This window comes from Pseudopipra pipra, chromosome 6 (genome assembly GCF_036250125.1).
Source record: "Pseudopipra pipra isolate bDixPip1 chromosome 6, bDixPip1.hap1, whole genome shotgun sequence".
NCBI lineage: Eukaryota > Metazoa > Chordata > Aves > Passeriformes > Pipridae > Pseudopipra > Pseudopipra pipra.
Window position 1 is genome coordinate 3,837,486 of NC_087554.1, and position 21,226 is coordinate 3,858,711.

Genomic DNA, 21,226 nt, shown 5'->3' on the forward strand with positions numbered 1-21,226 from the left:
TAGGAGGAATCTTCATCTGTGTGCAATTTTTCCGAGTAGGACTCGCAGTTTCAGTGCAGGGCTCAAAAAACAAAAAAAACACGCTTCTTGACAGGACAGAAAGCCTGGAACCTTTGGCTTTCTGGTGCACTTCATGGGTCAGCCTGGGAACTCCATGGCCAGCAGCAGATTTCTGGTGTGGCACCTTTGGTCTGGGAGGAATCTTCATCTGGGTGGACTTCCGGGACTCGAACTGGCAGTTTCAGTGCAGGCCTCAAAAAACAACAAAAAAAAAACGCTTCTTCACAGGAAAGAAAGCTTGGAAGCATTGCCTTTCTGGTGCACATGGTTGGTAAGGGTGGTCACTCCAAGGGCAGCAAGAGCTTTGTTTGGTGGTACCTTCGCTATGGGAGCAATCTTCATCTCTGTGGACTTCTGGGGCTGGAACTGGCAGTTTCTGTACAGGGCTCAAAAAACCAAAAAAAAAACCCCACTTATTGGCAGGACAGAAAGCCCGGAAGCTTTGGCTTTCTGGTGCACTTCATGGGTCAGCCTGGGAACTCCATGGCCAGCAGGAGATTTCTGGTGTGGCACCTTTGGTCTGGGAGGAATCTTCAGCTGGGTGGACTTCTGGGACTCGAACTGGCAGTTTCAGTGCAGGGCTCAAAAAAACAAAAAAAACCCTCTTCTTGACAGGAAAGAAAGCCTGGAAGCTTTGGCTTTCTGGTGCACTTGGTTGGTAAGCGTAGTCACTCCATGGGCAGCAAGAGCTTTGTTTGGTGGTACCTTTGGTCTGGGAGGAATCTTCATCTCTGTGGACTTCTGAGACTGGAACTGGCAGTTTCTGTACAGGGCTCAAAAAACCAAAAAAAACCACTTATTGGCAGGACAGAAAGCCTGGAAGCTTTGGCTTTCTGGTGCACTTCATGGGTCAGCGTGGTCACTTTATGGGCAGCAAGAGCTTTGTTTGGTGGTACCTTTGGTCTGGGAGGAATCTTCATCTGGTGGACTTCTAGGACTCAAACTGGCAGTTTCTGTACAGGGCTAAAAAAACCAAAAAAAAACTCTTCTTCACAGGAAAGAAAGCCTGGAACCTTGGCTTTCTGGTGCACTTCATGGGTCAGCGTGGTCACTCCATGGGCAGCAAAAGCTTTTTTGGTGGTACCTTCGCACTAGGAGGAATCTTCATCTGTGTGGAATTTTTGGGTGTAGGACTCGCAGTTTCAGTGCAGGGCTCCAAAAAAAAAAACACCTCTTCTTGACAGGAAAGAAAGCCTGGAAGCTTTGGCTTTCTGGTGCACTTGGTTGGTAAGGGTGGTCACTCCATGGGCAGCAAGAGCTTTGTTTGGTGGTACCTTCACTATGGGAGCAATCTTCATCTCTGTGGACTTCTGGACTGGAACTGGCAGTTTCTGTACAGGGCTCAAAAAAACCAAAAAAAAAAAACCCACTTATTGGCAGGACAGAAAGCCTGGAAGCTTTGGCTTTCCGGTGCACTTGGCGGCCAGCCTGGGAACTCCCTGGCCAGCAGGAGATTTCTGGTGTGGCACCTTTGGTCTGGGAGGAATCTTCATCTGGGTGGACTTCTGAGACTGGAACTGGCAGTTTCTGTACAGGGCTCAAAAAACCAAAAAAACCCTCTTATTCACAGGACAGAAAGCTTGGAAGCTTTGGTTTTCAGGTGCACTTGGTTGGTAAGCGTGGTCACTCCATGGGCAGCAAGAGCTTTGTTTGGTGGTACCTTTGGTCTGGAAGCAATCTTCATCTCTGTGGACTTCTGGGGCTGGAACTGGCAGTTTCAGTGCAGGACTCAAAAAACCAAAAAAAAAAAATGCTTATTGGCTGGACAGAAAGCCTGGAAGCTTTGGCTTTCTGGTGCACTTGGCGGGCCAGCCTGGGAACTCCATGGGCAGCAAGAGCTTTTTTGGTGGTACCTTTGGTCTGGGAGGAATCTTCATCTGGGTGGGACTTCTGGGACTCGAACCGTAAGATTCAGTGCAGGGCTCAAAAAACAAAAAAAAAACACCTTTCTTCACAGGACAGAAAGCCTGGAAGCTTTGCCTTTCTGGTGCACTTGGTGGGTCAGCATGGTCACTCCATGGGCAGCAAGAGCTTTTTGCTGGTACCTTTCATCGGGGAGGAATCTTCATCTGGGTGGACTTCTAGGACTCAAACTGGCAGTTTCAGTGCAGGGCTCAAAAAACCAAAAAAACCAGTTTCTTCACAGCAATGAAAGCCTGGAAGCTTTGGCTTTCTGTGCACTTGGTGGGTCAGCCTCGGCACTCAATGGGCAGCAAGAGCTTTTTTGGTGGTACCTTCGCACTAGGAGGAATCTTCATCTGGGTGGAATTTTTGGGTGTAGGACTCGCAGTTCCAGTGCAGGCCTCAAAAAAAACCAAAAAAAAAATGCTCCTTCACAGGAAAGAAAGCCTGGAAGCTTTGGCTTTCTGGTGCACTTGGTTGGTAAGGGTGGTCACTCCATGGGCAGCAAGAGCTTTGTTTGGTGGTACCTTTGGTCTGGGAGGAATCTTCATCTCTGTGGACTTCTGAGACTGGAACTGGCAGTTTCTGTACAGGGCTCAAAAAACCAAAAAAAACCCTCTTATTCACAGGACAGAAAGCTGGAAACTTGGCTTTCTGGTGCACTTCATGGGTCAGCGTGGTCACTCCATGGGCAGCAAGAGCTTTGTTTGGTGGTACCTTCGCTATGGGAGGAATCTTCATCTGGGTGGACTTCTGGGACTCGAACTGGCAGTTTCTGTACAGGGCTCAAAAAACCAAAAAAAACCCTCTTCTTGACAGGAAAGAAAGCCTGGAAGCTTTGGCTTTCTGGTGCACTTGGTGGGTCAGCATGGTCACTCCATGGGCAGCAAAAGCTTTTTTGGTGGTACCTTCGCTCTAGGAGGAATCTTCATCTGTGTGCAATTTTTCCGAGTAGGACTCGCAGTTTCAGTGCAGGGCTCAAAAAACAAAAAAAAGACGCGTCTTGACAGGACAGAAAGCCTGGAACCTTTGGCTTTCTGGTGCACTTCATGGGTCAGCCTGGGAACTCCATGGCCAGCAGCAGATTTCTGGTGTGGCACCTTTGGTCTGGGAGGAATCTTCATCTGGGTGGACTTCCGGGACTCGAACTGGCAGTTTCAGTGCAGGGTTCAAAAAACAAAAAAAAAAAAAACGCTTCTTCACAGGAAAGAAAGCTTGGAAGCTCTGGCTTTCTGGTGCACTTGGTTGGTAAGGGTGGTCACTCCAAGGGCAGCAAGAGCTTTGTTTGGTGGTACCTTCGCTATGGGAGCAATCTTCATCTCTGTGGACTTCTGGGACTGGAACTGGCAGTTTCTGTAAAGGGCTCAAAAAACCAAAAAAAACACTTATTGGCAGGACAGAAAGCCTGGAAGCTTTGGCTTTCTGGTGCACTTGGCGGGCCAGCCTGGGAACTCCATGGCCAGCAGGAGATTTCTGGTGTGGCACCTTTGGTCTGGGAGGAATCTTCAGCTGGGTGGACTTCTGGGACTCGAACTGGCAGTTTCAGTGCAGGCCTCAAAAAACCAAAAGAAACAGTTTCTTCACAGGAAAGAAAGCCTGGAAGCTTTGGTTTTCTGGTGCACTTGGTGGGTCAGCCTCGGCACTCCATGGGCAGCAAGAGCTTTTTTGCTGGTACCTTTCATCTGGGAGGAATTTTCATGTGTGTGGAATTTTTGGGAGTAGGACTCGCAGTTTCAGTGCAGGCCTCGAAAAACCAAAAAAAAAAAACAAAACACTTATTCGCAGGACAGAAAGCCTGGAACCTTTGGCTTTCTGGTGCACTTCATGGGTCAGTCTGGAACTCCATGGCCAGCAGGAGATTTCTGGTGTGGCACCTTTGGTCTGGGAGGAATCTTCATCTGGGTGGACTTCTGGGACTGGAACTGGCAGTTTCAGTGCAGGGCTCAAAAAAACAAAAAAACCCTCTTCTTGACAGGAAAGAAAGCCTGGAAGCTTTGGCTTTCTGGTGCACTTGGTTGGTAAGCGTAGTCACTCCATGGGCAGCAAGAGCTTTGTTTGGTGGTACCTTTGGTCTGGGAGGAATCTTCATCTCTGTGGACTTCTGAGACTGGAACTGGCAGTTTCTGTACAGGGCTCAAAAAACCAAAAAAAACACCTTTCTTCACAGGACAGAAAGCCTGGAAACTTGGCTTTCTGGTGCACTTCATGGGTCAGCGTGGTCACTCCATGGGCAGCAAGAACTTTGTTTGGTGGTACCTTTGCTATGGGAGGAATCTACATCTGGGTGGACTTCGGGGACTGGAACTGGCAGTTTCTGTACAGGGCTAAAAAAACCAAAAAAAAACTCTTCTTCACAGGAAAGAAAGCCTGGAACCTTGGCTTTCTGGTGCACTTCATGGGTCAGCGTGGTCACTCCATGGGCAGCAAAAGCTTTTTTGGTGGTACCTTCGCTCTAGGAGGAATCTTCATCTGTGTGCAATTTTTCCGAGTAGGACTCGCAGTTTCAGTGCAGGGCTCCAAAAAAAAAAAAACCTCTTCTTGACAGGAAAGAAAGCCTGGAAGCTTTGGCTTTCTGGTGCACTTGGTTGGTAAGGGTGGTCACTCCATGGGCAGCAAGAGCTTTGTTTGGTGGTACCTTCACTATGGGAGCAATCTTCATCTCTGTGGACTTCTCTGGGACTGGAACTGGCAGTTTCTGTACAGGGCTCAAAAAACCAAAAAAAAAACCCCACTTATTGCAGGACAGAAAGCCTGGAAGCTTTGGCTTTCCGGTGCACTTGGCGGGCCAGCCTGGGAACTCCCTGGCCAGCAGGAGATTTCTGGTGTGGCACCTTTGGTCTGGGAGGAATCTTCATCTGGGTGGACTTCTGGACTCGAACTGCAGTTTCAGTTCAGGGCTCAAAAAACCAAAACCAACAGTTTCTTGACAGGACAGAAAGCCTGGAAGCTTTGACTTTCTGGTGCACTTGGTGGGTCAGCCTCGGCACTCCATGGGCAGCAAAAGCTTTTTTGGTGATACCTTCACTCTAGGAGGAATCTTCATCTGTGTGGAATTTTTGGGAGTAGGACTCGCAGTTTCAGTGCAGGCCTCAAAAAACCAAAAAAAAAAAACCCACTTATTGCAGGACAGAAAGCCTGAAACCTTTGGCTTTCTGGTGCACTTGGTGGGCCAGCCTGGGAACTCCATGGCCAGCAGGAGATTTCTGGTGTGGCACCTTTGGTCTGGGAGGAATCTTCATCTGGGTGGACTTCTGGGACTGGAACTGGCAGTTTCAGTGCAGGCCTCAAAAAACAAAAAAAACCCTCTTCTTGACAGGACAGAAAGCCTGGAAGCTTTGGTTTTCAGGTGCACTTGGTTGGTAAGCGTGGTCACTCCATGGGCAGCAAGAGCTTTGTTTGGTGGTACCTTTGGTCTGGAAGCAATCTTCATCTCTGTGGACTTCTGGGGCTGGAACTGGCAGTTTCAGTGCAGGACTCAAAAAACCAAAAAAAAAAAATGCTTATTGGCTGGACAGAAAGCCTGGAAGCTTTGGCTTTCTGGTGCACTTGGCGGGCCAGCCTGGGAACTCCATGGGCAGCAAGAGCTTTTTTGGTGGTACCTTTGGTCTGGGAGGAATCTTCATCTGGGTGGACTTCTGGGACTCGAACCGTAAGATTCAGTGCAGGGCTCAAAAAACAAAAAAAAACACCTTTCTTCACAGGACAGAAAGCCTGGAAGCTTTGCCTTTCTGGTGCACTTGGTGGGTCAGCATGGTCACTCCATGGGCAGCAAGAGCTTTTTTGCTGGTACCTTTCATCGGGGAGGAATCTTCATCTGGGTGGACTTCTAGGACTCAAACTGGCAGTTTCAGTGCAGGGCTCAAAAAACCAAAAAAACCAGTTTCTTCACAGCAATGAAAGCCTGGAAGCTTTGGCTTTCTGGTGCACTTGGTGGGTCAGCCTCGGCACTCAATGGGCAGCAAGAGCTTTTTTGGTGGTACCTTCGCACTAGGAGGAATCTTCATCTGGGTGGAATTTTTGGGTGTAGGACTCGCAGTTCCAGTGCAGGCCTCAAAAAAAACCAAAAAAAAATGCTCCTTCACAGGAAAGAAAGCCTGGAAGCTTTGGCTTTCTGGTGCACTTGGTTGGTAAGGGTGGTCACTCCATGGGCAGCAAGAGCTTTGTTTGGTGGTACCTTTGGTCTGGGAGGAATCTTCATCTCTGTGGACTTCTGAGACTGGAACTGGCAGTTTCTGTACAGGGCTCAAAAAACCAAAAAAACCCTCTTATTCACAGGACAGAAAGCCTGGAAACTTGGCTTTCTGGTGCACTTCATGGGTCAGCGTGGTCACTCCATGGGCAGCAAGAGCTTTGTTTGGTGGTACCTTCGCTATGGGAGGAATCTTCATCTGGGTGGACTTCTGGGACTCGAACTGGCAGTTTCTGTACAGGGCTCAAAAAACCAAAAAAAACGCTCCTTCACAGGAAAGAAAGCCTGGAAGCTTTGGCTTTCTGGTGCACTTGGTGGGTCAGCATGGTCACTCCATGGGCAGCAAAAGCTTTTTTGGTGGTACCTTCGCTCTAGGAGGAATCTTCATCTGTGTGCAATTTTTCCGAGTAGGACTCGCAGTTTCAGTGCAGGGCTCAAAAAACAAAAAAAAGACGCTTCTTGACAGGACAGAAAGCCTGGAACCTTTGGCTTTCTGGTGCACTTCATGGGTCAGCCTGGGAACTCCATGGCCAGCAGCAGATTTCTGGTGTGGCACCTTTGGTCTGGGAGGAATCTTCATCTGGGTGGACTTCCGGGACTCGAACTGGCAGTTTCAGTGCAGGGTTCAAAAAACAAAAAAAAAAAAAAACGCTTCTTCACAGGAAAGAAAGCTTGGAAGCTCTGGCTTTCTGGTGCACTTGGTTGGTAAGGGTGGTCACTCCAAGGGCAGCAAGAGCTTTGTTTGGTGGTACAAAAAACCAAAAAAAAACACTTATTGGCAGGACAGAAAGCCTGGAAGCTTTGGCTTTCTGGTGCACTTGGCGGGCCAGCCTGGGAACTCCATGGCCAGCAGGAGATTTCTGGTGTGGCACCTTTGGTCTGGGAGGAATCTTCAGCTGGGTGGACTTCTGGGACTCGAACTGGCAGTTTCAGTGCAGGCCTCAAAAAACCAAAAGAAACAGTTTCTTCACAGGAAAGAAAGCCTGGAAGCTTTGGTTTTCTGGTGCACTTGGTGGGTCAGCCTCGGCACTCCATGGGCAGCAAGAGCTTTTTTGCTGGTACCTTTCATCTGGGAGGAATTTTCATGTGTGTGGAATTTTTGGGAGTAGGACTCGCAGTTTCAGTGCAGGCCTCGAAAAACCAAAAAAAAAAACAAAACACTTATTCGCAGGACAGAAAGCCTGGAACCTTTGGCTTTCTGGTGCACTTCATGGGTCAGTCTGGGAACTCCATGGCCAGCAGGAGATTTCTGGTGTGGCACCTTTGGTCTGGGAGGAATCTTCATCTGGGTGGACTTCTGGGACTGGAACTGGCAGTTTCAGTGCAGGGCTCAAAAAAACAAAAAAACCCTCTTCTTGACAGGAAAGAAAGCCTGGAAGCTTTGGCTTTCTGGTGCACTTGGTTGGTAAGCGTAGTCACTCCATGGGCAGCAAGAGCTTTGTTTGGTGGTACCTTTGGTCTGGGAGGAATCTTCATCTCTGTGGACTTCTGAGACTGGAACTGGCAGTTTCTGTACAGGGCTCAAAAAACCAAAAAAAACACCTTTCTTCACAGGACAGAAAGCCTGGAAACTTGGCTTTCTGGTGCACTTCATGGGTCAGCGTGGTCACTCCATGGGCAGCAAGAACTTTGTTTGGTGGTACCTTTGCTATGGGAGGAATCTACATCTGGGTGGACTTCGGGGACTGGAACTGGCAGTTTCTGTACAGGGCTAAAAAAACCAAAAAAAAACTCTTCTTCACAGGAAAGAAAGCCTGGAACCTTGGCTTTCTGGTGCACTTCATGGGTCAGCGTGGTCACTCCATGGGCAGCAAAAGCTTTTTTGGTGGTACCTTCGCTCTAGGAGGAATCTTCATCTGTGTGGAATTTTTGGGTGTAGGACTCGCAGTTTCAGTGCAGGGCTCCAAAAAAAAAAAAACCTCTTCTTGACAGGAAAGAAAGCCTGGAAGCTTTGGCTTTCTGGTGCACTTGGTTGGTAAGGGTGGTCACTCCATGGGCAGCAAGAGCTTTGTTTGGTGGTACCTTCACTATGGGAGCAATCTTCATCTCTGTGGACTTCTGGGACTGGAACTGGCAGTTTCTGTACAGGGCTCAAAAAACCAAAAAAAAAACCCCACTTATTGGCAGGACAGAAAGCCTGGAAGCTTTGGCTTTCCGGTGCACTTGGTGGGCCAGCCTGGGAACTCCCTGGCCAGCAGGAGATTTCTGGTGTGGCACCTTTGGTCTGGGAGGAATCTTCATCTGGGTGGACTTCTGGGACTCGAACTGGCAGTTTCAGTTCAGGGCTCAAAAAACCAAAACCAACAGTTTCTTGACAGGAAAGAAAGCCTGGAAGCTTTGCCTTTCTGGTGCACTTGGTGGGTCAGCCTCGGCACTACATGGGCAGCAAAAGCTTTTTTGGTGATACCTTCACTCTAGGAGGAATCTTCATCTGTGTGGAATTTTTGGGAGTAGGACTCGCAGTTTCAGTGCAGGCCTCAAAAAACCAAAAAAAAAAAAACCACTTATTGGCAGGACAGAAAGCCTGAAACCTTTGGCTTTCTGGTGCACTTGGTGGGCCAGCCTGGGAACTCCATGGCCAGCAGGAGATTTCTGGTGTGGCACCTTTGGTCTGGGAGGAATCTTCATCTGGGTGGACTTCTGGGACTGGAACTGGCAGTTTCAGTGCAGGCCTCAAAAAACAAAAAAAACCCTCTTCTTGACAGGAGAGAAAGCCTGGAAGCTTTGGTTTTCAGGTGCACTTGGTTGGTAAGCGTGGTCACTCCATGGGCAGCAAGAGCTTTGTTTGGTGGTACCTTTGGTCTGGAAGCAATCTTCATCTCTGTGGACTTCTGGGGCTGGAACTGGCAGTTTCAGTGCAGGACTCAAAAAACCAAAAAAAAAAAATGCTTATTGGCTGGACAGAAAGCCTGGAAGCTTTGGCTTTCTGGTGCACTTGGCGGGCCAGCCTGGGAACTCCATGGGCAGCAAGAGCTTTTTTGGTCGTACCTTTGGTCTGGGAGGAATCTTCATCTGGGTGGACTTCTGGGACTCGAACCGTAAGATTCAGTGCAGGGCTCAAAAAACAAAAAAAAACACCTTTCTTCACAGGACAGAAAGCCTGGAAGCTTTGCCTTTCTGGTGCACTTGGTGGGTCAGCATGGTCACTCCATGGGCAGCAAGAGCTTTTTTGCTGGTACCTTTCATCGGGGAGGAATCTTCATCTGGGTGGACTTCTAGGACTCAAACTGGCAGTTTCAGTGGAGGGCTCAAAAAACCAAAAAAACCAGTTTCTTCACAGCAATGAAAGCCTGGAAGCTTTGGCTTTCTGGTGCACTTGGTGGGTCAGCCTCGGCACTCAATGGGCAGCAAGAGCTTTTTTGGTGGTACCTTCGCACTAGGAGGAATCTTCATCTGGGTGGAATTTTTGGGTGTAGGACTCGCAGTTCCAGTGCAGGCCTCAAAAAAAACCAAAAAAAAATGCTCCTTCACAGGAAAGAAAGCCTGGAAGCTTTGGCTTTCTGGTGCACTTGGTTGGTAAGGGTGGTCACTCCATGGGCAGCAAGAGCTTTGTTTGGTGGTACCTTTGGTCTGGGAGGAATCTTCATCTCTGTGGACTTCTGAGACTGGAACTGGCAGTTTCTGTACAGGGCTCAAAAAACCAAAAAAACCCTCTTATTCACAGGACAGAAAGCCTGGAAACTTGGCTTTCTGGTGCACTTCATGGGTCAGCGTGGTCACTCCATGGGCAGCAAGAGCTTTGTTTGGTGGTACCTTCGCTATGGGAGGAATCTTCATCTGGGTGGACTTCTGGGACTGGAACTGGCAGTTTCTGTACAGGGCTCAAAAAACCAAAAAAAACGCTCCTTCACAGGACAGAAAGCCTGGAAGCTTTGGCTTTCTGGTGCACTTGGTTGGTAAGGGTGGTCACTCCATGGGCAGCAAGAGCTTTTTTGGTGGTACCTTCGCTCTAGGAGGAATCTTCATCTGTGTGCAATTTTTCCGAGTAGGACTCGCAGTTTCAGTGCAGGGCTCAAAAAACAAAAAAAAGACGCTTCTTGACAGGACAGAAAGCCTGGAACCTTTGGCTTTCTGGTGCACTTCATGGGTCAGCCTGGGAACTCCATGGCCAGCAGCAGATTTCTGGTGTGGCACCTTTGGTCTGGGAGGAATCTTCATCTGGGTGGACTTCTGGGACTGGAACTGGCAGTTTCAGTGCAGGCCTCAAAAAACAAAAAAAAAAAAAACGCTTCTTCACAGGAAAGAAAGCTTGGAAGCTCTGGCTTTCTGGTGCACTTGGTTGGTAAGGGTGGTCACTCCAAGGGCAGCAAGAGCTTTGTTTGGTGGTACCTTCGCTATGGGAGCAATCTTCATCTCTGTGGACTTCTGGGACTGGAACTGGCAGTTTCTGTAAAGGGCTCAAAAAACCAAAAAAAAACACTTATTGGCAGGACAGAAAGCCTGGAAGCTTTGGCTTTCTGGTGCACTTGGCGGGCCAGCCTGGGAACTCCATGGCCAGCAGGAGATTTCTGGTGTGGCACCTTTGGTCTGGGAGGAATCTTCAGCTGGGTGGACTTCTGGGACTCGAACTGGCAGTTTCAGTGCAGGCCTCAAAAAACCAAAAGAAACAGTTTCTTCACAGGAAAGAAAGCCTGGAAGCTTTGGTTTTCTGGTGCACTTGGTGGGTCAGCCTCGGCACTCCATGGGCAGCAAGAGCTTTTTTGCTGGTACCTTTCATCTGGGAGGAATTTTCATGTGTGTGGAATTTTTGGGAGTAGGACTCGCAGTTTCAGTGCAGGCCTCGAAAAACCAAAAAAAAAAACAAAACACTTATTCGCAGGACAGAAAGCCTGGAACCTTTGGCTTTCTGGTGCACTTCATGGGTCAGCCTGGGAACTCCATGGCCAGCAGCAGATTTCTGGTGTGGCACCTTTGGTCTGGGAGGAATCTTCATCTGGGTGGACTTCTGGGACTGGAACTGGCAGTTTCAGTGCAGGGCTCAAAAAACAAAAAAACCCTCTTCTTGACAGGAAAGAAAGCCTGGAAGCTTTGGCTTTCTGGTGCACTTGGTTGGTAAGGGTGGTCACTCCATGGGCAGCAAGAGCTTTGTTTGGTGGTACCTTTGGTCTGGGAGGAATCTTCATCTCTGTGGACTTCTGAGACTGGAACTGGCAGTTTCTGTACAGGGCTCAAAAAACCAAAAAAAACACCTTTCTTCACAGGACAGAAAGCCTGGAAACTTGGCTTTCTGGTGCACTTCATGGGTCAGCGTGGTCACTCCATGGGCAGCAAGAACTTTGTTTGGTGGTACCTTTGCTATGGGAGGAATCTACATCTGGGTGGACTTCGGGGACTGGAACTGGCAGTTTCTGTACAGGGCTAAAAAAACCAAAAAAAAACTCTTCTTCACAGGAAAGAAAGCCTGGAACCTTGGCTTTCTGGTGCACTTCATGGGTCAGCGTGGTCACTCCATGGGCAGCAAAAGCTTTTTTGGTGGTACCTTCGCTCTAGGAGGAATCTTCATCTGTGTGCAATTTTTCCGAGTAGGACTCGCAGTTTCAGTGCAGGGCTCCAAAAAAAAAAAAACCTCTTCTTGACAGGAAAGAAAGCCTGGAAGCTTTGGCTTTCTGGTGCACTTGGTTGGTAAGGGTGGTCACTCCATGGGCAGCAAGAGCTTTGTTTGGTGGTACCTTCACTATGGGAGCAATCTTCATCTCTGTGGACTTCTGGGACTGGAACTGGCAGTTTCTGTACAGGGCTCAAAAAACCAAAAAAAAACCCCCACTTATTGGCAGGACAGAAAGCCTGGAAGCTTTGGCTTTCCGGTGCACTTGGCGGGCCAGCCTGGGAACTCCCTGGCCAGCAGGAGATTTCTGGTGTGGCACCTTTGGTCTGGGAGGAATCTTCATCTGGGTGGACTTCTGGGACTCGAACTGGCAGTTTCAGTTCAGGGCTCAAAAAACCAAAACCAACAGTTTCTTGACAGGACAGAAAGCCTGGAAGCTTTGACTTTCTGGTGCACTTGGTGGGTCAGCCTCGGCACTCCATGGGCAGCAAAAGCTTTTTTGGTGATACCTTCACTCTAGGAGGAATCTTCATCTGTGTGGAATTTTTGGGAGTAGGACTCGCAGTTTCAGTGCAGGCCTCAAAAAACCAAAAAAAAAAAACCCACTTATTGGCAGGACAGAAAGCCTGAAACCTTTGGCTTTCTGGTGCACTTGGTGGGCCAGCCTGGGAACTCCATGGCCAGCAGGAGATTTCTGGTGTGGCACCTTTGGTCTGGGAGGAATCTTCATCTGGGTGGACTTCTGGGACTGGAACTGGCAGTTTCAGTGCAGGCCTCAAAAAACAAAAAAAACCCTCTTCTTGACAGGAGAGAAAGCCTGGAAGCTTTGGTTTTCAGGTGCACTTGGTTGGTAAGCGTGGTCACTCCATGGGCAGCAAGAGCTTTGTTTGGTGGTACCTTTGGTCTGGAAGCAATCTTCATCTCTGTGGACTTCTGGGGCTGGAACTGGCAGTTTCAGTGCAGGACTCAAAAAACCAAAAAAAAAAAATGCTTATTGGCTGGACAGAAAGCCTGGAAGCTTTGGCTTTCTGGTGCACTTGGCGGGCCAGCCTGGGAACTCCATGGGCAGCAAGAGCTTTTTTGGTGGTACCTTTGGTCTGGGAGGAATCTTCATCTGGGTGGACTTCTGGGACTCGAACCGTAAGATTCAGTGCAGGGCTCAAAAAACAAAAAAAAACACCTTTCTTCACAGGACAGAAAGCCTGGAAGCTTTGCCTTTCTGGTGCACTTGGTGGGTCAGCATGGTCACTCCATGGGCAGCAAGAGCTTTTTTGCTGGTACCTTTCATCGGGGAGGAATCTTCATCTGGGTGGACTTCTAGGACTCAAACTGGCAGTTTCAGTGCAGGGCTCAAAAAACCAAAAAAACCAGTTTCTTCACAGCAATGAAAGCCTGGAAGCTTTGGCTTTCTGGTGCACTTGGTGGGTCAGCCTCGGCACTCAATGGGCAGCAAGAGCTTTTTTGGTGGTACCTTCGCACTAGGAGGAATCTTCATCTGGGTGGAATTTTTGGGTGTAGGACTCGCAGTTCCAGTGCAGGCCTCAAAAAAAACCAAAAAAAAACGCTCCTTCACAGGAAAGAAAGCCTGGAAGCTTTGGCTTTCTGGTGCACTTGGTTGGTAAGGGCGGTCACTCCATGGGCAGCAAGAGCTTTGTTTGGTGGTACCTTTGGTCTGGGAGGAATCTTCATCTCTGTGGACTTCTGAGACTGGAACTGGCAGTTTCTGTACAGGGTTCAAAAAACCAAAAAAACCAGTTTCTTCACAGGACAGAAAGCCTGGAAACTTGGCTTTCTGGTGCACTTCATGGGTCAGCGTGGTCACTCCATGGGCAGCAAGAGCTTTGTTTGGTGGTACCTTCGCTATGGGAGGAATCTTCATCTGGGTGGACTTCTGGGACTGGAACTGGCAGTTTCTGTACAGGGCTCAAAAAACCAAAAAAAACGCTCCTTCACAGGAAAGAAAGCCTGGAAGCTTTGGTTTTCTGGTGCACTTGGTGGGTCAGCGTGGTCACTCCATGGGCAGCAAATGCTTTTTTGGTGGTACCTTCGCTCTAGGAGGAATCTTCATCTGTGTGCAATTTTTCGGAGTAGGACTCGCAGTTTCAATGCAGGGTTCAAAAAACAAAAAAAACACGCTTCTTGACAGGACAGAAAGCCTGGAACCTTTGGCTTTCTGGTGCACTTCATGGGTCAGCCTGGGAACTCCATGGCCAGCAGCAGATTTCTGGTGTGGCACCTTTGGTCTGGGAGGAATCTTCATCTGGGTGGACTTCCGGGACTCGAACTGGCAGTTTCAGTGCAGGCCTCAAAAAACAAAAAAAAAAAACGCTTCTTCACAGGAAAGAAAGCTTGGAAGCTCTGGCTTTCTGGTGCACTTGGTTGGTAAGGGTGGTCACTCCAAGGGCAGCAAGAGCTTTGTTTGGTGGTACCTTCACTATGGGAGCAATCTTCATCTCTGTGGACTTCTGGGACTGGAACTGGCAGTTTCTGTACAGGGCTCAAAAAACCAAAAAAAACCACTTATTGGCAGGACAGAAAGCCTGGAAGCTTTGGCTTTCTGGTGCACTTGGCGGGCCAGCCTGGGAACTCCCTCGCCAGCAGGAGATTTCTGGTGTGGCACCCTTGGTCTGGGAGGAATCTTCAGCTGGGTGGACTTCTGGGACTCGAACTGGCAGTTTCAGTGCAGGCCTCAAAAAACCAAAAAAAACCAGTTTCTTCACAGGAAAGAAAGCCTGGAAGCTTTGGCTTTCTGGTGCACTTGGTGGGTCAGCCTCGGCACTCAATGGGCAGCAAGAGCTTTTTTGGTGGTACCTTCGCACTAGGAGGAATCTTCATTTGTGTGGAATTTTTGGGTGTAGGACTCGCAGTTCCAGTGCAGGCCTCAGAAAAAACAAAAAAAAACGCTCCTTCACAGGAAAGAAAGCCTGGAAGCTTTGGCTTTCTGGTGCACTTGGTTCGTAAGGGTGGTCACTCCATGGGCAGCAAGAGTTTTGTTTGGTGGTACCTTTGGTCTGGGAGGAATCTTCATCTCTTTGGACTTCTGAGACTGGAACTGGCAGTTTCTGTACAGGGCTCAAAAAACCAAAAAAACCCTCTTATTCACAGGACAGAAAGCCTGGAAACTTGGCTTTCTGGTGCACTTCATGGGTCAGCGTGGTCACTCCAAGGGCAGCAAGAGCTTTGTTTGGTGGTACCTTTGGTCTGGGAGGAATCTTCATCTGGGTGGACTTCTGGGACTGGAACTGGCAGTTTCTGTACAGGGCTCAAAAAACCAAAAAAAACGCTCCTTCACAGGAAAGAAAGCCTGGAAGCTTTGGCTTTCTGGTGCACTTGGTGGGTCAGCGTGGTCACTCCATGGGCAGCAAAAGCTTTTTTGGTGGTACCTTCGCTCTAGGAGGAATCTTCATCTGTGTGCAATTTTTTGGAGTAGGACACGCAGTTTCAGTGCAGGGCTCAAAAAACAAAAAAAACCCGCTTCTTGACAGGAAAGAAAGCCTGGAAGCTTTGGTTTTCAGGTGCACTTGGTTGGTAAGCATGGTCACTCCATGGGCAGCAAGAGCTTTGTTTGGTGGTACCTTTGGTCTGGAAGCAATCATCATCTCTGTGGACTTCTGGGCTGGAACTGGCAGTTTCAGTGCAGGACTCAAAAAACCAAAAAAAAAAAATGCTTATTGGCTGGACAGAAAGCCTGGAAGCTTTGGCTTTCTGGTGCACTTGGCGGCCAGCCTGGTAACTCCATGGGCAGCAAGAGCTTTTTTGGTGGTACCTTTGGTCTGGGAGGAAATCTTCATCTGGGTGGACTTCTGGGACTCGAACCGTAAGATTCAGTGCAGGGCTCAAAAAACAAAAAAAAACACCTTTCTTCACAGGACAGAAAGCCTGGAAGCTTTGCCTTTCTGGTGCACTTGGTGGGTCAGCATGGTCACTCCATGGCAGCAAGAGCTTTTTTGCTGGTACCTTTCATCGGGGAGGAATCTTCATCTGGGTGGACTTCTAGGACTCAAACTGGCAGTTTCAGTGCAGGGCTCAAAAAACCAAAAAAACCAGTTTCTTGACAGGACAGAAAGCCTGGAAGCTTTTGGCTTTCTGGTGCACTTGGTGGGTCAGCCTCGGCACTACATGGGCAGCAAAAGCTTTTTTGGTGATACCTTCACTCTAGGAGGAATCTTCATCTGTGTGGAATTTTTGGGAGTAGGACTCGCAGTTTCAGTGCAGGCCTCAAAAAACCAAAAAAAAAAAATGCTTATTGGCTGGACAGAAAGCTGGAAGCTTTGGCTTTCTGGTGCATTTGGCGGGCCAGCGGGGAACTCCATGGGCAGCAAGAGCTTTTTTGGTGGTACCTTTGGTCTGGGAGGAATCTTCATCTGGGTGGACTTCTGGGACTCGAACCGTCAGTTTCAGTGCAGGGCTCAAAAAACAAAAAAAAAACACCTTTCTTCACAGGACAGAAAGCCTGGAAGCTTTGCCTTTCTGGTGCACTTGGTGGGTCAGCATGGTCACTCCATTACCAGCAAGAGCTTTTTTGCTGGTACCTTTCATCGGGGAGGAATCTTCATCTGGGTGGACTTCTAGGACTCAAACTGGCAGTTTCAGTGCAGGGCTCAAAAAACCAAAAAAACCAGTTTCTTCACAGCAATGAAAGCCTGGAAGCTTTGGCTTTCTGCTACACTTGGTGGGTCAGCCTCGGCACTCAATGGGCAGCAAGAGATTTTTGGTGGTACCTTCGCACTAGGAGGAATCTTCATCTGTGTGGAATTTTTGGGTGTAGGACTCGCAGTTCCAGTGCAGCCTCAGAAAAAACAAAAAAAAACGCTCCTTCACAGGAAAGAAAGCCTGGAAGCTTTGGCTTTCTGGTGCACTTGGTTGGAAAGCGTGGTCACTCCATGGGCAGCAAGAGCTTTGTTTGGTGGTACCTTTGGTCTGGGAGGAATCTTCATCTCTGTGGACTTCTGAGACTGGAACTGGCAGTTTCTGTACAGGGCTCAAAAAACCAAAAAAACCCTCTTATTCACAGGACAGAAAGCCTAGAAACTTGGCTTTCTGGTGCACTTCATGGGTCAGCGTGGTCACTCCATGGGCAGCAAGAGCTTTGTTTGGTGGTACCTTTGGTCTGGGAGGAATCTTCATCTGGGTGGACTTCTGGGACTGGAACTGGCAGTTTCTGTACAGGGCTTAAAAAACAAAAAAAAACGCTCCTTCACAGGACAGAAAGCCTGGAAGCTTTGGCTTTCTGGTGCACTTGGTTGGTAAGGGTGGTCACTCCAAGGGCAGCAAGAGCTTTGTTTGGTGGTACCTTTGGTCTGGGAGGAATCTTCATCTGGGTGGACTTCTGGGACTGGAACTGGCAGTTTCTGTACAGGGCTCAAAAAACCAAAAAAAACGCTCCTTCACAGGAAAGAAAGCCTGGAAGCTTTGGCTTTCTGGTGCACTTGGTGGGTCAGCGTGGTCACTCCATGGGCAGCAAAAGCTTTTTTGGTGGTACCTTCGCTCTAGGAGGAATCTTCATCTGTGTGCAATTTTTTGGAGTAGGACACGCAGTTTCAGTGCAGGGCTCAAAAAACAAAAAAAACCCGCTTCTTGACAGGAAAGAAAGCCTGGAAGCTTTGGTTTTCAGGTGCACTTGGTTGGTAAGCATGGTCACTCCATGGGCAGCAAGAGCTTTGTTTGGTGGTACCTTTGGTCTGGAAGCAATCTTCATCTCTGTGGACTTCTGGGGCTGGAACTGGCAGTTTCAGTGCAGGACTCAAAAAACCAAAAAAAAAAAATGCTTATTGGCTGGACAGAAAGCCTGGAAGCTTTGGCTTTCTGGTGCACTTGGCGGGCCAGCCTGGTAACTCCATGGGCAGCAAGAGCTTTTTTGGTGGTACCTTTGGTCTGGGAGGAATCTTCATCTGGGTGGACTTCTGGGACTCGAACCGTAAGATTCAGTGCAGGGCTCAAAAAACAAAAAAAAACACCTTTCTTCACAGGACAGAAAGCCTGGAAGCTTTGCCTTTCTGGTGCACTTGGTGGGTCAGCATGGTCACTCCATGGGCAGCAAGAGCTTTTTTGCTGGTACCTTTCATCGGGGAGGAATCTTCATCTGGGTGGACTTCTAGGACTCAAACTGGCAGTTTCAGTGCAGGGCTCAAAAAACCAAAAAAACCAGTTTCTTCACAGCAATGAAAGCCTGGAAGCTTTGGCTTTCTGCTACACTTGGTGGGTCAGCCTCGGCACTCAATGGGCAGCAAGAGCTTTTTTGGTGGTACCTTCGCACTAGGAGGAATCTTCATCTGTGTGGAATTTTTGGGTGTAGGACTCGCAGTTCCAGTGCAGGCCTCAGAAAAAACAAAAAAAAACGCTCCTTCACAGGAAAGAAAGCCTGGAAGCTTTGGTTTTCTGGTGCACTTGGTTGGAAAGCGTGGTCACTCCATGGGCAGCAAGAGCTTTGTTTGGTGGTACCTTTGGTCTGGGAGGAATCTTCATCTCTGTGGACTTCTGAGACTGGAACTGGCAGTTTCTGTACAGGGCTCAAAAAACCAAAAAAACCCTCTTATTCACAGGACAGAAAGCCTAGAAACTTGGCTTTCTGGTGCACTTCATGGGTCAGCGTGGTCACTCCATGGGCAGCAAGAGCTTTGTTTGGTGGTACCTTCGCTCTAGGAGGAATCTTCATCTGTGTGCAATTTTTTGGAGTAGGACACGCAGTTTCAGTGCAGGGCTCAAAAAACAAAAAAAACCCGCTTCTTGACAGGAAAGAAAGCCTGGAAGCTTTGGCTTTCTGGTGCACTTGGTTGGTAAGGGTGGTCACTCCAAGGGCAGCAAGAGCTTTGTTTGGTGGTACCTTTGGTCTGGGAGGAATCTTCATCTCTGTGGACTTCTGGGACTGGAACTGGCAGTTTCTGTACAGGGCTCAAAAAACCAAAAAAAACCACTTATTGGCAGGACAGAAAGCCTGGAAGCTTTGGCTTTCTGGTGCACTTGGCGGGCCAGCCTGGGAACTCCCTCGCCAGCAGGAGATTTCTGGTGTGGCACCCTTGGTCTGGGAGGAATCTTCAGCTGGGTGGACTTCTGGGACTCGAACTGGCAGTTTCAGTGCAGGCCTCAAAAAACCAAAAAAAACCAGTTTCTTCACAGGAAAGAAAGCCTGGAAGCTTTGGCTTTCTGGTGCACTTGGTGGGTCAGCCTCGGCACTCAATGGGCAGCAAGAGCTTTTTTGGTGGTACCTTCGCACTAGGAGGAATCTTCATTTGTGTGGAATTTTTGGGTGTAGGACTCGCAGTTCCAGTGCAGGCCTCAGAAAAAACAAAAAAAAACGCTCCTTCACAGGAAAGAAAGCCTGGAAGCTTTGGCTTTCTGGTGCACTTGGTTCGTAAGGGTGGTCACTCCATGGGCAGCAAGAGTTTTGTTTGGTGGTACCTTTGGTCTGGGAGGAATCTTCATCTCTTTGGACTTCTGAGACTGGAACTGGCAGTTTCTGTACAGGGCTCAAAAAACCAAAAAAACCCTCTTATTCACAGGACAGAAAGCCTGGAAACTTGGCTTTCTGGTGCACTTCATGGGTCAGCGTGGTCACTCCAAGGGCAGCAAGAGCTTTGTTTGGTGGTACCTTTGGTCTGGGAGGAATCTTCATCTGGGTGGACTTCTGGGACTGGAACTGGCAGTTTCTGTACAGGGCTCAAAAAACCAAAAAAAACGCTCCTTCACAGGAAAGAAAGCCTGGAAGCTTTGGCTTTCTGGTGCACTTGGTGGGTCAGCGTGGTCACTCCATGGGCAGCAAAAGCTTTTTTGGTGGTACCTTCGCTCTAGGAGGAATCTTCATCTGTGTGCAATTTTTTGGAGTAGGACACGCAGTTTCAGTGCAGGGCTCAAAAAACAAAAAAAACCCGCTTCTTGACAGGAAAGAAAGCCTGGAAGCTTTGGTTTTCAGGTGCACTTGGTTGGTAAGCATGGTCACTCCATGGGCAGCAAGAGCTTTGTTTGGTGGTACCTTTGGTCTGGAAGCAATCATCATCTCTGTGGACTTCTGGGGCTGGAACTGGCAGTTTCAGTGCAGGACTCAAAAAACCAAAAAAAAAAAATGCTTATTGGCTGGACAGAAAGCCTGGAAGCTTTGGCTTTCTGGTGCACTTGGCGGGCCAGCCTGGTAACTCCATGGGCAGCAAGAGCTTTTTTGGTGGTACCTTTGGTCTGGGAGGAATCTTCATCTGGGTGGACTTCTGGGACTCGAACCGTAAGATTCAGTGCAGGGCTCAAAAAACAAAAAAAAACACCTTTCTTCACAGGACAGAAAGCCTGGAAGCTTTGCCTTTCTGGTGCACTTGGTGGGTCAGCATGGTCACTCCATGGGCAGCAAGAGCTTTTTTGCTGGTACCTTTCATCGGGGAGGAATCTTCATCTGGGTGGACTTCTAGGACTCAAACTGGCAGTTTCAGTGCAGGGCTCAAAAAACCAAAAAAACCAGTTTCTTGACAGGACAGAAAGCCTGGAAGCTTTGGCTTTCTGGTGCACTTGGTGGGTCAGCCTCGGCACTACATGGGCAGCAAAAGCTTTTTTGGTGATACCTTCACTCTAGGAGGAATCTTCATCTGTGTGGAATTTTTGGGAGTAGGACTCGCAGTTTCAGTGCAGGCCTCAAAAAACCAAAAAAAAAAAATGCTTATTGGCTGGACAGAAAGCCTGGAAGCTTTGGCTTTCTGGTGCATTTGGCGGGCCAGCCGGGGAACTCCATGGGCAGCAAGAGCTTTTTTGGTGGTACCTTTGGTCTGGGAGGAATCTTCATCTGGGTGGACTTCTGGGACTCGAACCGTCAGTTTCAGTGCAGGGCTCAAAAAACAAAAAAAAACACCTTTCTTCACAGGACAGAAAGCCTGGAAGCTTTGCCTTTCTGGTGCACTTGGTGGGTCAGCATGGTCACTCCATTACCAGCAAGAGCTTTTTTGCTGGTACCTTTCATCGGGGAGGAATCTTCATCTGGGTGGACTTCTAGGACTCAAACTGGCAGTTTCAGTGCAGGGCTCAAAAAACCAAAAAAACCAGTTTCTTCACAGCAATGAAAGCCTGGAAGCTTTGGCTTTCTGCTACACTTGGTGGGTCAGCCTCGGCACTCAATGGGCAGCAAGAGATTTTTTGGTGGTACCTTCGCACTAGGAGGAATCTTCATCTGTGTGGAATTTTTGGGTGTAGGACTCGCAGTTCCAGTGCAGGCCTCAGAAAAAACAAAAAAAAACGCTCCTTCACAGGAAAGAAAGCCTGGAAGCTTTGGCTTTCTGGTGCACTTGGTTGGAAAGCGTGGTCACTCCATGGGCAGCAAGAGCTTTGTTTGGTGGTACCTTTGGTCTGGGAGGAATCTTCATCTCTGTGGACTTCTGAGACTGGAACTGGCAGTTTCTGTACAGGGCTCAAAAAACCAAAAAAACCCTCTTATTCACAGGACAGAAAGCCTAGAAACTTGGCTTTCTGGTGCACTTCATGGGTCAGCGTGGTCACTCCATGGGCAGCAAGAGCTTTGTTTGGTGGTACCTTTGGTCTGGGAGGAATCTTCATCTGGG

The 21,226-nt window shown here is 48.7% G+C and overlaps 4 long non-coding RNA genes across 4 annotated transcripts; all 4 read right to left on the reverse strand.

The window, feature by feature from the left end:
* Positions 1-1,783: 1,783 nt before the first annotated feature.
* On the reverse strand, positions 1,784-3,653 carry LOC135416762 (uncharacterized). The gene is made up of 3 exons (XR_010431707.1): positions 3,346-3,653; positions 2,680-2,770; positions 1,784-1,913 (listed from the first exon to the last, which is right to left on the reverse strand). It is a non-coding gene; the product is annotated as an uncharacterized LOC135416762 (long non-coding RNA).
* Positions 3,654-3,829: 176 nt separating this feature from the next.
* LOC135416761 (uncharacterized) lies at positions 3,830-7,229 on the reverse strand. Its single transcript, XR_010431706.1, has 2 exons — positions 6,922-7,229; positions 3,830-3,926 (listed from the first exon to the last, which is right to left on the reverse strand). It is a non-coding gene; the product is annotated as an uncharacterized LOC135416761 (long non-coding RNA).
* A 3,718-nt stretch (positions 7,230-10,947) lies between these two features.
* On the reverse strand, positions 10,948-16,179 carry LOC135416763 (uncharacterized). The gene is made up of 3 exons (XR_010431708.1): positions 16,037-16,179; positions 14,214-14,507; positions 10,948-11,149 (listed from the first exon to the last, which is right to left on the reverse strand). It is a non-coding gene; the product is annotated as an uncharacterized LOC135416763 (long non-coding RNA).
* Positions 16,180-17,433: 1,254 nt separating this feature from the next.
* On the reverse strand, positions 17,434-20,241 carry LOC135416764 (uncharacterized). The gene is made up of 3 exons (XR_010431709.1): positions 19,859-20,241; positions 18,611-18,901; positions 17,434-17,847 (listed from the first exon to the last, which is right to left on the reverse strand). It is a non-coding gene; the product is annotated as an uncharacterized LOC135416764 (long non-coding RNA).
* Between the last annotated feature and the right edge of the window lie 985 nt (positions 20,242-21,226).